The sequence below is a fragment of the Lepisosteus oculatus genome, chromosome 29 (genome assembly GCF_040954835.1).
Source record: "Lepisosteus oculatus isolate fLepOcu1 chromosome 29, fLepOcu1.hap2, whole genome shotgun sequence".
Taxonomy (NCBI): domain Eukaryota; kingdom Metazoa; phylum Chordata; class Actinopteri; order Semionotiformes; family Lepisosteidae; genus Lepisosteus; species Lepisosteus oculatus.
In genome coordinates, this window is record NC_090724.1 from 1649917 (window position 1) to 1669027 (window position 19111).

At 46.1% G+C, this 19111-nt stretch overlaps 1 long non-coding RNA gene across 2 annotated transcripts; it reads right to left on the bottom strand.

The window, feature by feature from the left end:
• Positions 1-7386: 7386 nt before the first annotated feature.
• LOC107079696 (uncharacterized) lies at positions 7387-17541 on the bottom strand. Of its 2 annotated transcripts, none has more exons than XR_011183999.1 (3): positions 17186-17541; positions 8976-9055; positions 7387-8276 (listed from the first exon to the last, which is right to left on the bottom strand). It is a non-coding gene; the product is annotated as an uncharacterized lncRNA (long non-coding RNA). The 2 variants fall into 2 exon arrangements; XR_001480629.2 differs by lacking the exon at positions 17186-17541 and adding an exon at positions 9936-10304.
• Between the last annotated feature and the right edge of the window lie 1570 nt (positions 17542-19111).

Consider the following 19111-nt stretch of genomic DNA (forward strand, 5'->3'; position numbering starts at 1 on the left):
AGGCTGATCTGACCGTGACTCGATCTTCTCAAAGGATGGTGCCTAATGAATCGAACGCTGGAGCAGGCCAGATCACATGGCCCTGCGTCGGTTCAGCTCACCCAGGGACGGTCCTCATGGGTTCCCAGGTGTCTGACCTGGTGCTGTGATTTTTTTTAAAAGAAATGGGAGGCAGCACCTGTTTGAGAGATCCCCTACGTATGATCACCTCTCCCCTGGGCCGATATAGAAGAAATCAGTGGCCGTTTGACTCAGAATTGGATGTTCCTAACGGGGAGTGTGAATTGAAAGAAACCTTCCATTGCAGATTTAAACAACAAACGTTTGCTAGAAGCTACTGACAACCCGTGCTCAGAGAATGTAATATGTCTTTAGGAATAAAAACAATTTCTAGTGTCAGAAATTCAAACACAATGCAAGAAATAGGAGGTACTCAAGCCTCAGTCACTCAATTACTTGGCGTTTCAGCGACATAGGGAAAGCAGAAATGTCCCATTTCTATCAGACGTAGCATTTTCATGATGAATCATTTTCAATATTTAGTTTCTCTGTTAGGTTTGAAAGAGGTTCTCACTCTTTCACTGCAGTTTTCAGTCATGTAGTGTATGTGCCCTCACCATCTTTCACAGTCTGGGAATTGCTGAAGAGCAGCTTTGAGTAACAGCTGGCTCATGTTCATTCTGAAACATATTGATTAAAGGATGGGAGGAGATTATCCTAGTAAGAAACACTAATAGAAACATTATGGTAACTGGCAAGGGTATGCAATAAATTTCAATTGTGCATCAGTGGAGGCATACAATCAGTTTTAATGTCTTCAATGGATCCTGCAAGTTTTATGGTGTAGCCTGTCATCTACACCATGATTCTGAGAAACAGGCTGCATTTGCAGCGAGATGCCCTTAATAAAAAGAGCATCCCACATCTGAAACAGAATGGGAGCAGATGGCTGCACTCAAGGTGCAGAGCAATATAGCCCTGTGCTTCATCAGAGGGAACACTGCAAAGCAGTGCGCGGGGCAGTGGTGTGTATGAGCTAGAACACATCCCAACACAGCAGCTTTTAGAAGCACATTCATGACTACCTTTACAGCTGTGTAGCAGAGCAATACCGACGGCCATTGCTCAATATAAAGAGCCTCCAGTTGTGAACGGAAACATGTCATAAATCTGTTACTGACGTAACACCGCCCACTGCTGACCACTCATCATTGACCCCTCTGTGATTTCTGCTGCTCATGCTCTTTTTTTTAGTTTAGGATTAGGAAACCACTAACTTTTATTTCTCAATCAGCACAGGCCCAAGCTGCAGTTTGCCTGTCGAAAGCAGCAGCACTACAATCCATACCCACTGCATTACAAAGGTGCTCACTTGCCTGCACCCAAATGGCCAAATCTCCAAAACTGAAGTAAAACCCAGATTCTGCTCTTGCTAATTTTCTTCGTGTTCTGCGAGTTCAACACCAGCGGGTGGCACAGCGCGGATTGGAACTTGCACCCCCTGGGCTGTCGTACTCACCTTGTCCACCAGGCAGGAGCTGTTCCAGGCCAAGTCCCTCTGGGCAGCCCCCAGTCATTTCCACAGGAGCGCTCGGAGGGACACAGCTGGAGCTGGTCTGATTCCAGCCTCATTGTTCAAAGTCCACTGGGGGGCCGAACGGTCAAGGCACACATTTAGCACCTGCCCACCGAAGTGGAATTATACCACTCCATAGAAAAAACACGCTCATTTCAGAAAGCAGGACAGCGGCAAGAAGTAGGTCGTCTGAAACGGACTGCCTAGCAACGGAGGAAGGGGGGAGAGGAAGGGGAAAGTGGGAAGGCAGTCGCGGAGGGCCAGCCACGCTGCCAGCTGGCAGACGCCACCAGCAGGGCAGCGCCTGACCAAGCGGTCCGGCAGCTGGCGACGTGGAGGGGTGTGAATTTGTAGGTCACTCACAGCCGCGGTGAGTGCCGCTCGGGCAGTCTTCGGCACAGGCCCCTCCGCTGGTGCCGACGGCCGAGAGGGTTCGAATCGGGGTGGCATCAAGGGGCAGCTCAGTGCCAGGGGCAGCTATTGCTTCAGCCGCACGTCTACTTAAATCGGAACGATGCAGAGAAGATTACACAGTACAACAGACCTTGTACTGGATCGTTGCATTCATTTAAGTGGCAGCACAGCTCCTCTGTCTTGTTTTTAGATCACTTAGTCACTGTAATCATCAATGAGTATTGGGCTTTTCGCGAGGTCATAAGAAAAAGACCACAACGGGTAGCAGACCTTTTCTTACCCGGTTTCTGTGGCTTTTGGGACGCAAGTATCCAGCTGTCAGCCCTGCTGCTGCAAAGGGGCAGATTCAGCAGGAATCCAAGTGTTGAATTGTCTTCCAGTTGGGGAGTGAGAATGAAGAGACAGCAAGAAATAGGGCTTTGGGGAAATAGTCCACATAATTGAATTTAAAAAAGCAGTGTAAAAACAAGGAGGTACTAGTGGAGATATTCTAATTTGTTGCCATGCTCCTTTTGGCAGTAGACTGCAAAGCTCTTGACTTTTGACTGTTTATTCCTTATTTTCTGGTTGTTGTTTTTTTTTTTTTGCTGCCCCACGTCAGACAGCATTGAAAGGCCACCCACACAGTGCAGAGAGTTCAGATCAAGGTCTGGCTCCTGGCGTTCACTCCTAACGGCTCTTGTCCGCATCTGCAAAGATTTCCAGCAGTGGGTTCTGAAACCCACAAGGAGGTGTTACCTTTAACCAGACAGCAGTGTCAACCGGGGAGCCTGAAGGTCAATAGTTACCATGGCTGACAATCTAGGCTCTACAGCCACCCACCCCTCTTTTAGGGCAACATCTTTTGTTTTACTGCTTTGACCTCAACAAAGGGATCCTGGGAGTTTTTAAGCATGTCAGAATCTTGTGCGTCACTAAAACGTGCAACCAAATGAGGAGCTGGCTTAGGTTCTGGTCATTTGATGCCAAAGGAATAAATAAAGTGGGAGAGATGAGTTCCACCAAGCACACTGATCAAAGCTGAACGCTGGATGGAATGCAGCCTTCTGCATCTTGCACATCTTTCACAGGCAGCACAGCGACAATAGAAAGTCCTCATGCAGACAAAGCATGGAGCAAAATGCCACAGCTCTTATAACGGAATAATAACCTTGTCCAGGACGTCTGTTTTCCCTGATTTTTTTAAATATATTAGACTATGCAAACAGACTGCTGCTTCTGTGTTAGCAACCGAGCATCCTGTCCTAACACTGGGGCATCACAGCTCCTTCATTACTGACTGCTGTCCAGAACAGCTCTCAGGACTGCGTCAGCACCACAGGCAGCTTTCAGCTGAGTAACTGAGAGAGACTGAGGGTAGGCACACCCCAGGCACTGTACAGGGGCGTCACTCGCAGTTATTAATGGGAAGCAGGTGAGGCTATAGTCTAGGTCCTTCCTTGCTCTCTGGCTGGTGGTGCTTCTTTCAGGTGGGTTAGGCAGAGAACAGAGGGGGTTTTCTGGGTGGTCCCCTCACAAACACCCCCTCTGTTCTTGCACGTTTCCTTTTAGGGGAATAGCAGCATTGGCTCCTGGGTCCGCGCTGTTGTCTGGCTCCGTGCAGGAACACAGCTGTGCGCCAGCAGGATTGTGTGATGGTTTGTGGGTTTGGTTTCCAAACTGTGGCTTAAGGGCCTCGATGTTCTCCCAAAACAGCTCTCCCCCTCCCACAAAAAATAACCCAACCAAAAACTCTTGATACACTTCTCCCATTGTCCCTCATCCACCCTTGGTCTAGTTATTCACTTTGGCCTGAGATGTAAGGAAGCTCAGTAGTTCCTTGTCTATAATAAGCCACCATTTCAAATACAGAAACTCGTCCATCAGTCAACATCTCCCACCACCTTTCACTAACGCTACACAAAATGCACCGCTCCCTCTGGGAGGCCTGGCCACCAACATGCATCAGAATCGTGTGTCCCAGAGAGGAGGACAGAGGGTGGATGGAATTTTCCTGGGAATCATTTACCCTTATTAGTGTCTCAATGTCAGACTTCCATCCTCTGTGAGGTTTCTAAGAATTCAGTCTTAAACAGAGATGGAAAAAGTAGATCTATCTGAAGAGAACAGATGTTAAATGAAAAACAGAACAGGGCTGCTGGCCTTGTCCACACTGTGCCTTGCAGAAGGCTTCATCACACAGCCCACTCACACTTTAAAAAGTCACAATTTACTCATGTGTAGGCTCTGTGCTTTTAGGCACACACTTTCTGCATGCATACTTTTCACAGATACTATGGCAGGCATAAAAATTGCAACCCCGAGTAATAGCAATATGCAGACTGCTGGCTGGAAATTACAGTTTTGGATGACATTTTTACTCAGTTTCTAAAAATCAGGTTTCTCTTTTTACGTTTTTTTTAGAGTATTCTTAGTCATCTTTTGCACTTGTTCTCTAGCAGCCCAGCTTTCATTGCAGTGGCTCAGTGGCGAGGTAATTTTACAGATACAGGTCCTGCTTGCTCAGTGGTATTATTGGAATTCATAGTGCTCATCAAAAGCTATGTGCAGGTCTTTCGATAGCTCATTGATGTGAGTTAAGGCGCCTCACTGTGCCAAAACTTGTTGAGGCTGCTTAACAGAGAAAGCATTTATGTTTGGTTTTAGTGAAAAATCCCTTTTCAGTTTGTTTGACAGACAAGACAGGAAGTAGGAACAGCAAAGTGCCACTGGCAGTCTGAGCTCTTGGCTCCTGGGTTCAGTTCTGGACTGGGGCACATTCTGTGTGGAGTTTCCATGTTCTCCCGACTGGCTCACCACCTTCCAGAGACGTGACGTGTGGATGAATTGACATCTCTAAATTGTCTCGGTGTGCACGTAGGTGTGTGTGCACCCTGTGACGAAATGGGGTCTCATCCTGCTTCTGGTCCTTCGGGGGTAATCTTGTTGTTCATCCTCGCAGGAATTCAGGCACTTTTATTTGAAGTGTAGACTTTTGAATTCTGTTTTATATAGTTTCTTCCCATTTTATTACTTATGGTTAAACTAGAAATACTACTCTTGCCTGAACTACAATTTGTTTTTTATTACTTAAATATTCTTTCCAGGACTTAAGTGATTCAGATAGAAGCTAGTGTTTATCCAGAAAGAAAAAGCCACTTTTATTTCCAGTGTGCAAGACACAATTTCTCCTCCTGTAAACTGCTGACATCTGGAGTTTCTGTCCATGACACTGAATGAGAAATACATGTAGTCGATGAGTAAAGATTGCTGTTTTTTTTGTTTTATGTGTTTGAACCAAAATGGAAACCGCTATACACTTTTTTGAGTGAGTGTGTTATGGCTTAAGGGGTGTGGAGGGCGTCATAAATTTGACCGAAGGGGTCTGTCATCTCCTCACTCGGGCCTGCAGCTATTTCGAGAAGAGGATGCTAAGTTTCCAGACGGCACAACGAAAAAAAATCAGACAGCTGGAACTGCGAAGACAGACTTGCAAGGTTGTTTAACTTGTGGGCCGGTCAGTCATTATCATCAGGTGGTTCTGTCGTTCTGCAGACTGTCCCCCGCAGTTGAGTGAGTCAGAGGCTGAGACTGAGTTCCAGCTGATCCAGCTGCTGCTGTACTTACTCCTTGTTCAGCTGGGTAGTTTGCAAGGGGCCACGAGCTTTTTGCAATTTCACTCAGAGTTAAAGAAATCCACTGGAAATTAAGATACTTTCAGAGGTTAAAGGATATGCAGCCTACACTGCAGGGATATCAGTGTAGCCAGGAGCTGTTTTGCTGGATATAACTGGATAGTCCCAAGAGCTTTATCACACAGTGGGATACTGTGTGTAGTAACACTACTACTAAACGAGAAGCTGACCAGAGGTCTTCAGTATGTAGTGTGTAAATAAGAAACAAGCTGATTCTGGTTCAAGAGCAACCACATGGATGCTGCAGATCTGTATTCACATCAAGGGAGAAACTACAAAAATGTGGGGGGAAAGAACATGCAAACTCCAGACATACGGTCCAGCCAAAAACTGAACCCAGAAGCCAAGAGCTGTGGGGAAGGGGCTCTAACAGCCAGGAGAAGAGCTTGACGTTTGAAAAATGATCTGTACAGTCCTGGACGTCAAGGGATTTTTGGGAAATTCAGATTGGTAGATTTCAAGCTTCCCGTTTTTTGTGATAAGCACTGCTTTTTAATTGCACAGGCTACAGTATGTGTTTCATCTGGTATTTTCTCATCTGCTGCCAAAGGAATATTGAAAGGTAGATCATATACAATAAAGCTTTTTTGCAGAGGTCGAGCAACAAGCACATGTGGGTATCACTGATTATATAAGTGGGTGGGGAATGTAATGTTTAGCACAGCTTGCAAAACCTTTTTACCAGCACACTGCTGGATTGCTTCACTCCTAAGCTCTTCCTCATACCAAACTCTTCAGAGAAATGATTTAGTTGTCATGAAAAGGCATAAGCCCAGGTGGCAATATGGAAGATCAAGAATAAGTGAATGCAGAAGTGCAGATGAATATTCAGTAGTCCCAATAGCCCACACCCAGTGATATTCTCAAGAACTGAGAACTTTAGTATTTTCATGTATGAGAACAAAATAAAGGAAAGGCAGTGGTTAAGTCATTTATCTAAAAAGTTTGTGCTTCACACGTTTACTCCTTCAGGGATTTTTGTTATCGATTTTCTGAATCATCAGGTGGTAAAGACACCTCAGCTTCAGTCAGATGGGCGCTGTGTTTAGTCACTGCTGTTCCTCCCAGGCGCTCTTCTGCTTTCAGTCTGTTCTGGTGTATCTGGGGCTGCGTCTGCTTCTTAACTTCAGCTGCAGGGAGGGGGGTCTGCTTTGTAATGTAAATAGAGGCACACGCAGCAGCTCAGTGGGTGCAGATGTCTGCAGGAGAAGCCTTTGCCAGGGTGTCTGGAGAGCGACCCTTGCTATTGTCTGTGGTTGACCTCTGGCCTCGGTGAGAGAGACTGTGGAATGAGCACCAGCAAGGTTCTGAAGCCAGGACCCTCTGCAGAGCGCAGATAAGGCTCGGGGGCTGGCGCATGGCAGCTGCCTGGCTACAAGATGCGCAGAAGCGGGGCAGCAGTGTGGCTGCAGGGGTGAAAGTGCGCGCGAGAGCTGCAAGGCGTGCTGCGTCGCGTTTCAGAGGTGTGCTGCAGCTCTTCGCGTGTGTGATGTGACTTCCGAGAAATCAGCCTGTCTGGTTAAACACGCTGTCGATTAACCAGCCTGAGCGACTGTACCGTCCCAGGAGGATTCCAGTCCTTACTTTAAAAAGAAACTGATACGTTTTGCAGAAATGCATTTCTAAATATGGGGCAGGAGAGGCGGGAAAGGCCCTTGCATTAATACTCTGTGGTCAAGTATGTACTGTGATGATATAAACGACAGAAGGAATAGTTTGTGGTTTGCAAAAAAATCTGTATTTTACAGTAGGCATTTGCTTCTTATGTGGCTTCTTTGCATGGCGGCATTTAGGTTCGGTTCCCTTTTTAACCTGGAGAATGTATTTATCACAAAGGAGTAAGTGCTGGCTGTCACGGTGGTTAGCACGGCTGCCTTGCAGCGATGGGGCCCTGGGCTGCTACAGTATCTGCATGGAGTTACGTATGTTCTTCCTGTGTTTGCATGGGTTTCCTCCGGGTAATCTGATTTCCAATTTTTTTTTCTGCAGTCCAAAGTCTTGGTTTATTGGCCCTGGTGCGAGTGTGTGTATCTGTGTTTGTGTCTGTGTCTGCCCTGTGATGGACTGGTGTCCCATCCAGGGTGTATCCTGCCTTGCGTCTGTTGCTCGCTGGGGTAGACTCCAGCGCCTCCGCGACCCTGAATTGGATCAGGTGGTTATAAAATGGACGGACAGATGGAGAAAGTGCTAAGTGTGGTACGAGTGGACAGTGGATCCTGCAGGAGAGAAAAAAACCCACTGTGAATTGACAAGTGGCTCAGCCAGAATACTGACACAAGGGTCTTAGCAGCCAATCAATGACTGGCAATTCTAATTAAAGGGGGCATAAAAAAACATCTTAAAATTGAGTAAAAGTCCGCCTGTGTTCCCATAAAGTACCTCGTTGCCTTCCGTCATGGTACTGATAAGCCATTTGTAGAGGATGGGGAGGGTCGGCGTGGAGCCTCTTATCTTGCACTTTGAGTTGAAAGGAGCAAGTTGTGCTGTCTTCTGGGGGGTGACCTTTGACCCAACATGTGATGGAGACAGTGACCCATGCTGGCTGGGCTCCGGCAGATGTCTGAACAAGAGGGATGGAACAGGGTGTCCAGACGGTAAAGCTGACTTCACTGCTGTGTGCCAGGAAAGAGAGGAGCAGGAAACAGTTATTGATTGGACATGAGAGGTAAATTACTTGATTGACCCGCAGACAGGATATGAGCACTTGCATGGAGAGAATATCGACACAACTCAGTTAGAGTAAATAAATAACACCCCTGATCTTTCGTGGGTCATTACGGTGAGGGATTTGTTAAAGGGTTTCTCAGAATCATTTACCGTAAAGTCAGACCAAAAGCTTTATTCCGTATTAACAGTTTCACTGCAGACACGGGAGACAAGAAAACTAGATATTCCAGTTCCTAATGTTTCCGAGTTTGAAAATCACTTATCGGAGGTTTTCCATCAAGGTATGGGAAGAGAGAGGGCTTACGAGCCAGGCTACTTTAAAGCCTTGAAGTCTGGCACTGAGAATCAGGATTGAGTGTTTTAAAAGTACAACTAATACTCCCTGTTCCCTGTTAAATAGGAGTTTTAATCTTGGTTTTCCTTAAATCAATTTGCTGGGCTGTTTTCCACCAAACCACCACAATTGGATTATGATTAGTAGCATCAAAAATCGAATTTCCCAGTGTGATGTGGGATAGGGATCGGGAGTCTGCAAGGGCGTAGTGCCCTCTGGTTCGTGCGTCATTGTTCTTTCAGAAGAAGTCCGCTAAGGGGACATTGTCAGTGCCTTTGAGGATTTTGAATATTGTATCAGGTCCCCTCACCTGTTCAAGACTGAGATGGTGTTCCTTCAGCCTGTCAGTGAAGGACAGTCTGTCAAGCCCCAGTATGTATCCTGTTGGAACTGAAATACACACATGCAAAACTCTAAAAATGGGATTTCATTATTTCCCACTGGGCAACTTACACTGGCACATTTTTCAAAAAGATGCAAAGAAATGCAACTTAATGTTTTAGCTCCACTTTTCTCCAGCAAGAACACACTTCTAAAGTACAAGCTCAGAGAAAAGACTGTTTCGTAAATCAGGCTGAGACCTGGTCGTGAACACCAGCCTTTCTTTCCCCTGCTTGTGTTAGCTGTAAACAATCTGGCATGTGATCTTCAGACATTAGCTGTACACATTAGTCTCCCTGCCCCCACACCACGCAGTACACCAACAACATTCTTTTATATAGCGCCTTTAAAAGTAGTTTCTCAAAGCACTTTACAGGAAGGTGTAAAAACAGTTAATAAAGATAGGATATAAAAATAGCACGACAGACGAAAGGAGCAGATGCAGGCAACAATTACATAAAAGCCTTGTTAAACCTGAAGAAGAAGGTTTCGAGTTTGGATTTGAAGGCATTGAGGGAAGGAGAGTCTTTGACATCCTTGGGGACAGAGTTCTGGGGCAAAGCAATTTCAGTGGTAGAGCAGTAATTCCATTCCAGCAGCAGTGCAGTAACCCTGCAAATCATTTACTGTGGCTGTTTGGTTTTTCATCACATTAGATTTGACCTACTAACTCTTCAGCCATGTTGCCTCATAGTTTTACTCAATTCCTTGAGGGCCCAGTGTCCTCTGGCTTCTATTCCAACCTAATACATTCCATGACTTTATTTTCTGGGTCTTATTCTTTAATTTACAGCATTTATTGTAATACTTGTTTTATAAATACAGTGACTTGTAAAAGGCACATAAAATATGTGACTTGGAAAATAATTCAGTTAATTGTTGACCTGACCTCTCTGGTGGTAAGACAAGCCAGCGGGCCCCCGGCCCTCCAGGGGGCGGGTCCTCCCCTCCCCGATCTGGCCGCGGTGCAGGTTCTGTGATCGGCGTTGCCACGCGCCTCAGCGCCTCTCTGAGGGCGTCTCCGCTGGTGATGAATTAGCCGCGCGGGCAGGCGCTGTGCCGTTGTGATGGTAATGTGGCACACGCCGCCGGCCGAGCAGGTGCTCCACAGCCAGGGGGGAGCCTCCGTGAACCACCTTGATGTCATGAGCCCCCCACACTCAGAGCACAGCCCTCCCCCCCTCCTGTCACCCTGCCTGCACTGATTAATGACTGCTCTGTGGGGTCTGTCCTAACTTCTCCTTTCTCCGGGCTTTGTCCTTTCTGTGCTCCGTGCTGTTACACTTCCCCAGAATGGCAGCCCTCCTGCCAGAGTGTGCCTGGGCCTTTTTCATGAATAACGAGGGGCTTGCACCAGGCTCAAGACCCCAGCTTTCGCTGAGTGGAAGTATGATTTCCATCTGAAGAGATTTAAATCCCTTTCTTAATGAATCTCCTCATTTTGCTGCAACTGGGGCTGATGCCTGCCTGGTGTGATCTATAGGTAGCGGTAGACCAGTGGTGCTGCCACATGAGTCCTGTTTTTCTTCTGTTAATTTCCAGTCGGCTATATTTTTTAACATAGAAATTCCATTGTTAGGGCTCTTAGTGTGTGAGAGACACAGGAAAGGCGCAGAAAATCCTCCAAAATGTGTATTGCTGTCCAATTTCTACTAGCCGCCAAATGAGCTAAGTGGGGAAGTGGACGTCCTCTCAATTAAAATCTTCCTTAAGTTCCCTTGTGGACCCCAGCTGATGCCATGGCTGCTTGGTGAAGCAAAACGTACTCACTCTCAGCACTACTACTACTCAGCCAGCAAGTTAAATATGGTCCCAACCTTTTCCTCAGACTCCACAAAATGCTTCAAAAGCAGTCTTCTGGTGGCAAAGCCTGGACCTGAACCAGCAACTTATTGCCCACCCCCCACACCAGGCTATGGGTCCTGTCCTCATTTATGAACAGTGGCTTTTACCAGGCAAACCACTTGAGAACTCCTCCTCCATCAGCCATCCCCTTTCCTGTCCATTCATCCATCCATTAGTCATCACAGAGACACTCATCCTCATGAGGGGTGTGGCAGTGGAATTGTGTGCCAGAAACACAGGGGTCAAGAGGGCGCAGAGGCCCTTCATCTAGTTACTGTCTCCCTGAATTTGGGCTACATTCAGGTCCATCTTGGGAAATTCAGATCCCAGCCAGCATGCCTCTGGGAGTCTGGGGATAAGCGGAGCACATAGAGCAAATTCATACGAGCTTGGTGAGAACATGCAAACTCCACACAGACACGCACATGGATCTGTTATGCCATTGTGCTGTCCATTTCCGTTTTCTCCGTTAGACATTCTGGCACAGTCTGTGATGTGCAGCTCACAGTGCCCGCAAGCCTGCCAGTCTCATGTGGGTGGAGGCTGAAAAGGGCTTATTGAACCCCCAACAGATTCAGCTCTCTCAGGTCTTCTCAGTTTCTGTTTTAGAGATTTTGCACAATTGGTTCGCTGACCTGCCTGCCTGCTGTTTAGGATTAACATGGGATGCAAAGCTGGTTGCTTACAAGACTGTTGCTTAATAATGGCTTTGGGAGTCTAGCGCAGCCGTAGCTGTGGTGTCTACAAGCTCTTACTTCACACTTCACTCTGCCACAGTGTGCAGTCCTTTCCAATCGTGCAGGAAGAAGGTTCAAGACAGAGATCCAGATAAGCCCACCAAGGGAATTGATTTCAGTGACTACTTATTATTTCTATTAACAGCTGTAGTGGAGGAGTCTATTTTAAATAGAAATATTTCCTGTATTTCTTTTTGTTACAAAGGGGACTTGGTAAATTGATCTTTCATGTCGTGATTATCTCTGGTGTATGGCTCACTGTGAGAAATAAGGTGAGCAAAACAAAAGGGCGCCTACTTGGAGGACCTGATAGAATACAGCTGTGAGCATCTGGATCTGCAGATGAAATATGTATTCGCTGCCCACTAATCCGACAAGATACGCTCCTGTCTAGTGCAAATCTGGGACCAGGCAATGCTTGAAAAACTCACTGAATCCCTCTATAATGGAGCATCTCTTGCCTTTCACATTAAAACGACCAAATACCAATATATTCCATTTCTTCTTCATCTTCTTCTCTGTGCCTTTTTGTCCTGCTCTCTTTTGTCGGGCTGCCTATTTTTATTTACAGTAGGACATTTTATATAAGTGCTTTCTGATTCAGTGTGGCTTCCTTGAAAGTGATTTTCCCCATGAACCTGATCTTCAGAGAAATCACCAGGACATTTCAGCACAGACTTCTGAGAAGGCGAAATGCCCCGCAGGGAATCAGTGTTCGCCGAGGTCTGGCAGAGTTCCCGTCATGTGCAGTTGATAAATGATTGAACTCTTTGCATGCTATGCCGACTCCTCGTGGAATGTAGATCCTGTCACATGCTGTATCTGACTGGAAAATGACTGTGGTCCTTTGGTTGCCGTTTCATTTTCTTAAGATTGGAAATTGTCCATTTTTCTTTTTCCTGGGCTACCCTTTCAATTGGGAGTCACCAGTTTTTCACCAAACTGGCTCCACACTGGGGGCTTTGAATAATCGCAAAGAGAAACAAGTTCAACACTCCTGCCGTTCTCCCCACTGTGCTCTCCATCCTGCCTTACAGAAGAGGTTCTAGGAATTGGAGAAAGGGAATCTCATCTGTGACAGCACCCAGGCTCACAAGTGACAGGCAACGTGTTTTTCCTTCCTATACCAAGAGAACAAATGCTCTAGTCCAGTGTTCTTTACTGCTAATCCTTTTGGGCACAGAGTCCTCTTTGTTTCCTTCTATCCGAACTCTTAAGCAGTTCATTAAACTCATTGTTCAGGATAGAGAAGTAGTTAGATTTTCTTTTCAAGTCTACAGCAGACCTGTAAAGAGACCTAGGAAAGACGCTGGCTGCACCCCTTGAAGAGGAAGTTTTAACTTAAATAATAATCCCTTAGTGACAAGTTTTTAAGTGTCTAATTTCTGTGTATTTGTAATAAGGCATTTATACAGTATTTGAGACATAAGAAAAGGGCATCTGTTTGTGAATACATCAGCTATAACTAACCCTTTAATATAATGCTGGCTGTAGTATGCTTTGCCATTTCTCTGATATCCGTGGCTAAGACAACACATTGTTTGTAGACACACCGGTATACACTTTACACCAGTCCACATTCAGAGCTGCACACAGGTCCTGTTAATCCTATACTCATTCTGACATAAGCTGACCCTTCCACAGCAACTGTGGAGAACAGGGCTCTGAACAATGAGGAAGCTGTGATCTATGGCGGACTGATATGCCAGGAATCACTTCTTGCACAATACTGTGCCTTTTCAGGGAGAGGAAAGAGGAAGATGAGAAAAAGCAAACAGTGAAGTGAGGAGCGGTGCTCCCTGGTGCCAGAGGAGAAGAGGACCAATAAGAGACAGATCTGCTGTTGGCAATGCCTCGTGGGTAATAAGAAGAAGTATTATCTCATGTTTAGCAATGTCATGGCACAGTGAGACAAAAGGCAGCAGTAAAAAGTCATGGCTGTATTTAAAGAAGAAAGTATCACTTGACTTTTATGTTACTGTAAATTCCAGTAAAATGAAGGATGGTGCACACTGCCTGCCGTCACGATCAATCAACGCTACAGGTCTGTCCGTGACACACAGAGCTAGCTCAGGTCTCCAGCTGGGTGCTTTTTCACCAGGGCCAAGCTAAAAGAACAAGCTCTTCCATCGTCGAGAGTATGGGACAGATTGGCCTAGTTCTTGCGCTGTTTTCTCCTTTATTTGAGGATGACGTTTATATTGAAGTCATCTATCTTTATTCTCAGTCACATCTTCCAAACTGTCCCATCCCAGCCCATGGGCAGCAACCAACAAAGAAGGTATTTCTGGGATGGATTTAAAAAATGCCCACGATTAATTCTGAGGGAAAGCCGAGAAGCAATGACTGTACACGATCAGGCCAGAAAATCTGTGAAACAGATGATTCTCTTGGAAGTTTAGTTTTCTGCTTCACTAACCTTTTTAATTAACAAAAAGTCTTGCATGGGAATGTTACCTGTTATTGCCTGAAAGTCCATAAAGCACAGTTAGATTCATATTAACAGTAGATGCAGTTGCACAGTAGATGTATATCAAGGATTTTAGCCTGTCGCTATCTCCACAGGGACACGTCTAGCTTTCTGTATGAATAGTTCCCCTACAAATGATTCACATAAAACCTGTGTGGTAGATCATGTAGATCCTCAGTATCTCTCACAATCATTTCTATAATAGCTCTTGTAAAACATTCATGTTTAATATTATGCAATGCAAAAGACAGACAACAAAAAGTAGATAACCACAGTGTTTCTTCAGGACAAAACAAGATGTACGATGTGTGATCAGATTGTTTTCCAAGTCCGACCTCACGGTACAGTATTCTGTAAGCAGGAGTGGAAATTTCTTCATTCCTCTACAATGCCCTCGGTGAACCTGCACACACTGCCAAGTGTTTGTGTTTAGTGCCTCCAGCATTGTCACTATAGTACATTACAAGCCAAAATAATGTCCAAAAACAACACTCTAATACATTTCATATGCTGGCCTCATGGATTTGGGAATATTTCGTAACATGGACAATTGGGCAGCTTTGCTAGACTTTTACTCAGGCACACTAAACTCGTGACGCTGGTTTTCTCTGCTCGCTTCTGCGCTCGCCATCTCTACTGTAACAGGAAGTTTATCGTGGTGAGATCAGGAAGTGGCGGTGAAGGTGTGGGGGGGGGGGTTGGTGAGCAGCTGTCATGGTTTTTCTGCGTCGTCGGGTTGCTTTATGCAAAGGCATCAGTTCCACTGCGCAGTGGGTGGCCGGAAGGGGGGACCCCTGTGTGGGAGTGGATGGGCACTGGGATTCCGAGACCAGTTCCGTTCCGCTTGGAAAAGCCAGTGAAACGTCAATCCGATAACCTGCTATTGGAGGAACATGCAAAAGAGGGGCTCCCCAGCTTCTCCAGATGGTGCGATTAGATTGTGTCCTGTATTTATTTTGCCAGCTCATCTCACAGGGGCATCCCTGGAATTCCCCTGGGCAACATGCTCATTTGACTGCTCAGGCAAATTTATTTTATTAAAATCGCCCCTGCCCTCATGGAGGACAGTGAAAACCTGATTAAGCTCCTAGACGGCCTTTGGTCTGTGTGTGTAAGGGGACACCCTGCTTTGCCTAATGCAGCAGAGGTGAATCTTGCTGATAACGATGTTGGGTGAAAACCCCAGTGCAGTCAAGCAGGGAGAAAGATTCCTTAACACAGACTCAGCTTAAGCCCAGACAAAATCCTGCCTGTGTGAGATGTGATCTCTGTCTGACTTCGTATGGATAGAAAGTAACTTTTTTCAAGAAACAAAGGCCCCTGTTTGATTTTTAATAATAAATCAATGAAAGCACTTGTGCACACACAGCATGGCAAGTGTCAGTCATCCAGAGGCATTTCTACTGAACAGTCTGCAGGCGGGTTTAAACCAATGAGAAAAAAATACCTCCCAGTAGGTCCCCACGGTTTATACAGTGTAGACCTGGGGTGAAACTGAAAGAAAAGGGGTGAGACCCATCCATGATGTCTCACATGAGAAGACATCCACTGAATGTTGTCTGGGGACTTTTTCTGCCTTCTGTCACTATTTTCATTTTCCGAGCTCTGAACAATCGCTGTTTTACTAGGTTCAAAACTGGAAGGTTGTGGGTTCGAATCCTGAGTGACACATTGTTTTGTTGCTCTTGAGCAAGGTATTGCACGTGTGGGGGTTGCTGGGATAGGGACTGCCCAGGTGTAACGACAAGTACAAATGTAAATTGCTTCCAATTAGCTTAATTGAACAGCTGATGACTGAATTTCCCTTCCCAGTAGTTCAGTGGAATTAGGCCTTAATATGGTGTGCTTGACCTGTGACATCTCTGTCACATGGAGAGGTGCCTTGGTGCTCAGAAGAGGAGTTCCTTTGTGTGGTGGCTGACAGAAACCCACAGCTGTACCCGTGACAGAAGCAGAGTGAGCTCCATTCAGATAGCTCTGCGGCTTTCTTAATTAGCTGAATGGTGACATGCTTATTTTATAAGAAAATAATTTCTCTTCATTGAGTTACATGAGTAGTTTAATGGAGTTTGGGTGACCAGTGTTCTGTCCTGTTTTGCTATTCTGTGTTGAGGGGGTACGTTCCAGGGAAAGATTTCCTCCTGACCTAGGACTCCTGTATGTGTGTTTCACATTGTTCCCTGTGCATATTGCATCGATTGAATGTGCTGTATTTAAATTTGAATGTGGAATATATATGGAAATGAGCCACACACACATTCGTCATGGGTAGTCCTGAACTAAAATCTCCAATCTACTGCCTCAGTACGTTGACCAGAGACACAGTGCTTTACCAGGTGATGTAGAAATTCTGCTCACAGATCCCATGAAACTGTTTGCAAGGGAAGGGGTGTCCGCTACATGTGACAGAGATGTCACAGGTCAAGCACACTATATTAAGGCCTAATTCCACTGAACTACTGGGAAATTCAGTCATCAGCTGTTCAATAAAGCTAATCGGAAGCAATTTACATTTGTACTAATTGTTACACCTGGGCAGTCCCTATCCCAGCAACCCCCACACGTGCAATACCTTGCTCAAGAGCAACACAGAAATGTGTCACTCAGGATTCGAACCCACAACCTTCCAGTTATGAACCTAGTAAAACGCCGCTTGTTCAGTGGGATTAAAAATCCCAGGGCGTTTCTCGAAAAGAGTAGGGGTGTAACCCCGGCGTCCTGGCCAAATTTCCCATTGGCCCTTACCAATCATGGCCTCCTAATAATCCCCCTCTATGAATTGGCTACATTACTCTGCTCTCCTCCCCACTGATAGCTGATGTGTGGTGAGCGTTCTGGCGCACTATGGCTGCTGTCGCTTCATCCGGGTGGGGCTGCACATTGGTGGTGGTGGAGGGGAGTCCCCATTACCTGTAAAGCGCTTTGAGTGGAGTGTCCAGAAAAGCGCTATATAAGTGTAAGCAATTATTATTATTATTATTATTATTATTATTATTATTACACCCTGAAGCCCTGGGTATATTCCACTCTGGGCCTGAGCAGTCTGGCCTCTTCTCCACTGGTGCCCAAGTGTGAAGAAGTCCCTACCTTCAGTTCCCCGGCACCGAATCGGCTTCGTGTCCGAGTGGTTTCCCCTCCACGCAGGTCGTGCCTGAGGATGGGGGGGAGTCAGGGTTGGGCAACCCTCGCTCTGAACCCCGGCCCCCAGGCCAGTGCACCCCTTCCCCTCCCTGGCTGTGGGGAAGGGTACGGAGGCCCCCGAGTGGGCCAGTCGTTTCGGCTGCAGCTTCACGTGCTGCTGTCCGCCTGAGCCGCTGCCCTGCGGCCTCCACGACGCACCCTGAGGGGTGTGTGCGCGCCCGTGGGCGTGTGCACATCTACTGGTATATATAGAAAGGGAGAGAGTCCACTGGCACACAATTGCGCTGTAGTGCGGATTACGAAAATCCAGTCAAGGGCAGAAGAAATGAGGGAAAAAAACCAGAAGATCAAAAAAGAACGTTTAATCTTTTTTTAGCCCATTATAAACGCCACTCCCCAAAAATAAAACGATAAATATAGCCCAGCAGCTTCTAAAAATAGAACATTGGAGAGACCAGTGCTGCTATTAATAGCTGTGGCCATGAACTTCATTCTGTCAGCACTTTGCATGAAGACAAGCAATTGTCGCTGTGGAAAGAAAAGCCTTCTGTTCCCTATTTTTTTTTTCCCCTGGCTTGACGTCAGCTTTCTTCCCAGTCCTGCTGTAGACTCTCTCACCCGGCTGAAGTACAGGCCGCAGTTGTGTCTGGCAGTGAAAGCGTCTCATGAACGCTGCTATTGTGCCTCAGGGGGCCTCAGGGCATTCTGTATAATTTTCCATAGTTACCAGCCACTGTTAAACACGTAGCTCTGCTTGGTCGACATCAGAGCTCACAATGGGCCTAATAACACACCTTCAGGGATTACCTGGAACAGATCATGTTTCTTTATTTATCACCTCTGTTGCTTGTCTGCAGCCTTTATCCTTTGTGTTCTTTTCCATCTTCTCAATGAATTCCCTCAACTGTCTGACTCCAAAACAGAGGGATTTATTCTTTTTTTTTCCCCCCCAAAGTTATTTTTGTCCGCCTCCCTCGTCTGCACAAAAAAACCTGTAAACGCAGTGAAAAGGCCTGTTTATAAGTGGTGGACAAGAAAGGCGTCTCAGTCATGCGGGCAGCAGCAGCAGATTTTGTCTCTGCACGACCATGCTCAGCAGTTTGTTTTTTGTTCAGTGAATCATGTGACGGTGTTCTCACTAGGCCTCAGTCTTACAGCAGACTCAGTTTGTGGTGCTACAAAGTCCCCCCCGGCTTGTACTGTACCAGTTTGCTGTACAAACTGGGTCTTGTTGTCTGGACAGAGTATTCAGGGGTCTGCCAACAGAATGTGTGTGCAGCCAACCATTTTAACTGAAGGAATCCTGCAGAAAGAAATTCTGAAAGCGGAATATCTGACAAGATTGTCCAGTCCCTGAAATTTAGACACGTTTTCACAGAAAGAATGCATGCAATTAGTTTATCTGATGCTCCAGACTTTTGTAGAAGAATATTTGATTGACATTTTCGATTCTGGGAGGCAGGGTGACTTAGTGGTCAGTATGGCTGCCTCACAGCGCTGGAGCCCTGGGTTCGACTCCTGGGGTGCTGTCTGTGTGGACTTTGTATGATCTCCTTGTGTTCTCATAGGTTTCCTGTGGGTGCTCTGGTTTCCTCCCTCAGTCAAAAGGAAAATACTGGTAGGCTAATTGGGTTCTGTAAAATTGGCCCAGGTGTGAGTGTGTGTCTGCCCTGCACTGGACTGCTCCATGCTCCTTGCACTCTTTGTGTAAGGGTCAAATACATGACAGAGACTGGTGCTTCATACAGATGACACAATGCAGCAACGTCAATATAAGAACAAATACATTAAAGCACCCAGACACAAGAATAAACACTTTGTAATCTATTGTTGAACAAAGGAAATCAAAGTGATGTTCTATAGCTGGATTTC